At 41.5% G+C, this 4,221-nt stretch overlaps 1 pseudogene; it reads left to right on the top strand.

Annotated features, from left to right (window-relative positions):
• The window catches only part of LOC105000051, an 8,591-nt pseudogene that overhangs the window by 781 nt on the left and 3,589 nt on the right, over positions 1-4,221 (top strand).

Genomic DNA, 4,221 nt, shown 5'->3' on the forward strand with positions numbered 1-4,221 from the left:
TCTTAGCTCTGGGCCCTGGCACTTTTCCTGCAGACATTGAGGCTTGAGACAGGGCGGGACAGCCTGGAGCACCCATGCATGGTGTAGCCTGGAAGAGCCTGGAAATGTGGAGGAGTTAATGCAGCCCAGGGGTGCAAACTTTTAACAAAGAAAACCTTTGTATTGACTCTCATTCCTTTGTGCTAAGTTGCTTTAGTTGTGTCAGACTCTTGAGACCCCATGCACTGTAGCCCACCAGGCTCCTCTGTCCATGGGATTCTCCAGGCAAGAATACTGGAGTGGGTTGCCATGCCCTCCTCCAGGGATCTTCCTGACCTGAGGACTGAACCCACATCTCTTTTGTCTCCTGCATTGGCGGGGAAATTCTTTACCACTAGCACCACCTGGGAACCTTCCCTGGGAGTGCTCTCTAATAACTTACCAGGCTGAATCTTATGGCTTCTGTCTGTCAGAATGGCTGAATTTCAGCACTTTCTTATGATTCAACCAAATAGCACATAAAGCATTGTTCTGCCTTTTGGGGACCTCAGTTAAGAAACACTTAACGGTCTTATCAAAGTGGGAGGTATAGTCACCTACTGAACAGGAGCTCTCATTTTGTTTTTTTAAAGATCATGTTTAAGCATTTTTATGTTCTATTTTTTGGCCATGCCATGTGGCATGCAGGATATTAGTTCCCTGACCTGGGATTGAACCCATGCCCCGTGTAGTAGAAGCATGTTGTGTTAACCACTGGACCGCCAGGAAGTCCCATAAGCTTATTAATAGCTCTCATCTATTCAGCAATTCGTGAGTATCAGACAGTATGTTAATTGTTTTACATACATAATCTTATTAAGATATAAAGTAGGTATTATTTTTTCCCATTTTACTCATGAGGGAACTGAGACAAAAAGAATTTAAATAACTTGTTCATGACCATACAGCTAGTAAATGGTGGATCCAGATATCAAACCCAAGTCTGTCTGGATTCTAAGCCTGCAATCTCTTTACAGAATTATGTTGTCTTGCCTAATATAAATGTGATAGACAGTTACAGGAAGACTGTTAAAAGGGATATACTAGAAGTTGTGAGGGCCCAGCTGGATTTAAAATTATGAGTTCATAGTGGCTCAAATATATATAGTGGTACAGGGCTTCCCTGTAGCTCAGATGGTAAAGAATCTGCCTGCAATGCAGAACACCCAGATTCAATCCCTGGGTCGGGAAGATCCCCTGGAGAAGAAAATGGCAACCCACTCCAGTAGTCTTGCCTGGAGAATTCCATGGACAGAGGAGCCTGGCGGGCTACAGTCCATGGAGTTGCAAAAAGTCGACATGACTGAGCGATTAACACAGACAGTGTTCTGCAGCTGTGTTCAGCCATTTGGCCATAGGATCAGAGAAGCCTGGTAATTAAATTTATTCAGAAATGGTGTATGGTTTTGATAGTGAACAATGTACAGTGGAAAGAACAGGGAGCAAGGGGATTGAGGATAAAAGAGAGTGCAGTGACTGACCATGGCATCCAGACTGGGTAAGTGAAAAGTGAGGCTCAGTGGAGGCAAACTAATAGGGAGGCAATGGAGGGGTTGTGAGTTTAAAGATCAGATTTATTGGGGAACAAACAGTTGGAAAGTCTGCAGGATAAGAGTTGTGGGGAGAGTGGCAAATTGGTTTGAAGGTGTTAAAGGTGGAGTGAAAATCCCTGGGCATGAGAAAGTCATGGCACTGCGAGGCCATGGCAGTGTATTGATCATCCTTATGGTCAAGTCTGGCCTCGCTGCCTGTTTTGTCCATAAAGTTGTATTGGAACACAGCCATGTCTATTTGTTTGCATATTGTTGATGGCTGCTTTCAAGCTACAACAGTAGAGGCAGGTAGTTGCAAAAGAGCCAGTGTATCCTACAAAGCCTAAAATATTTACTGTATGGTACTTAAAGATGTTCGGTGACCATGGTTTCAAAAATGCAATGGGGGAGTAAGGTGAACGGTGACATAGCTCTCCCTAACCCTCACCTTCACCCCGCATGTAGGCTGTGGAAGAGAATACAGCCTTGAGATAGCTTTATGGGACATGGTGCTGTAGGTGGGGAACCACCTTTCAATCAGCAACAGGAGATGGAGTGAATGCTCAGGGAAAAAGTGGACACATAGAAGTGGACTTTGTTTACCGTGGTTCGAATTCCAGACTGTGCAGTGGAAATGTTGCGAGAGAGAGGAGGAGTTAAGACATTGGAGAGAAAAGGGAGGAAGAGAGGATTGGCATTGACATAACTGTTGGATTGTTGATGTCTAGCCAGAGCTTGCAATTTGGGTGGTGCCCAAGGATCACAGGCATAAAAAGGGAAGGAGGAATTTACCCAAGGTTCTCATTTGGGTCAGGCTGAGCTACTTCCAGATTGCCTCTAGTTTAGTTACGAATTCCAAATTCCAAAGGCAAGCTGCCCATGGCATGGTGGCTTCCAGGACAGCCCTAGGCCTCTCTAATTTCCTTGTTTTGGCGGTCTGAGAGAAATGTCATCTGGTAATTTTTGAATATAGAATAAAATCCTGTTTTTCCCCTAATGGAATATTCATGGATTTTGCTTTCTGTCAGTGGAATTAGAAAAATTGTAAATTAACTTTTTGGTCACCTAGTCAGAGAACGTGCATGCCGATAACTTTTGTTTTAAAGTAGTAAACTATTTTTTAAAATATATTAAATTTTAAAAATGTATATCTATATATATAGAAGGCATTCCTAGGTCAGAGTCATCTCCTTTCTCTTTTCTATCTTGAATAGTGTTCAGAACCATAAGTTCCATCAAGGCAGGGACCATATTTGGCGTTTTCATTGTTGTGTCCTTACAGCCTAGGAATAGTAAAAACTCAATAAATTTTTGTTAGGTAAATAAGGGAAATGGTTTTTCCCTTAATGGAGTATGACTTAGGTGTTAATGCTGAAAATATTGGAAAATATGGTTTATGATTTTCCATGAAACCTAGTGCTTGCTCAAACTGCACAGAAAAAAAAAACGTATAGATTCTACCAGGTTTTAAAAAAGTACCACATGAGACATTTTTAAAGAAATAAATGCTTTAGGAAAAATTCTGGTTTGAATTATATTAGCATTGGTAAATTTTTATGTATGTGTCCTTTTTAAAATGTTATTGTAGTATAGTTGATTTACAGTGTGTTAATTTCTACTGTACACCAAAGTGATTCAGTTATACATGTATATATTCTTTTCCGTTGTGTTTTATCACAGGCTATTAAATATAGTTTCCTGTGCCCTATAGTAGGACCTTGTTTATGGAAATACATCATTTTCAACATGATTTTAAATGAAAGATGTTTGAGGGACCTGAGGTAAAATAGGAGGAAAAGACAGAAAATCTAAGTTTTCAGTGTCTCAGTCCTTTGGGGCTGCTATCATACAAAAATCATAGACTGGGTGGCTTAAACAACAAACATTTATTTCTCACAGTTCTGGGGGCTGCTGGCAAGTCCAAGATCAGGTGCTGAAAGATTCAATATCTTCTGGGGACCTGCTTCCTGGTCCATAGATATCCAACCTCTGGCCGTGTCCTCACACAGTGGAAGGGGCAGAGAGAGAGTGCATTTTATAAGTGCACTAATCTGATTCATGAGGGCTCCACCCTTATGACCTAAGTACCTCCCAAGGTCGGTCCCCACTTCCTAATACCATCGCATGGGAGATTAGGTTTCAACATGTGAATTTTGGAGGGATGCAAACGTTCAGTGTATAGCGCTCTACTACAATACTTTATAGTTAAAATCACAAATAGAATCATTGCCAAAGTTGGGAAGGAACATGGGTGATAAGCCAAAGAATTACAAATCTGGACCACCATGAGAGGAATAGAAATTGAACCAGGGATCTTGTCTTGCCTTCATCTATGAATATTTTGAGAAAGAATGCGTAAGAGAATGGCTTCAAGTTGTTTGAGAGAGACCTTACTGAATTTGAGCTTTAGAAAGAGGCAGTATGGCATGGTGGTTTAGAATCTGGGCTAGTGTGTCTCGGCTCTACCACTTAGTAGCTGTGTGGCCTTGAGAAATTTATGTACCTTCTCTAGGCCTCAGTTTCTTCATCTGGATAGTGGAGTTTATAATTGTACCTCTCTTATAGGGTTGTGTGAGTATTAAATTAGTGTGTATATATATATTGGAGAAGGGCATGGCAACCCCCTCCAGTATTCTTGCCTAGAGAATCCCATGGACAGAGGAGCCTGGTG

Source organism: Bison bison, unplaced genomic scaffold (genome assembly GCF_000754665.1).
Source record: "Bison bison bison isolate TAMUID 2011002044 unplaced genomic scaffold, Bison_UMD1.0 scf7180017864367, whole genome shotgun sequence".
Lineage (NCBI taxonomy): Eukaryota > Metazoa > Chordata > Mammalia > Artiodactyla > Bovidae > Bison > Bison bison.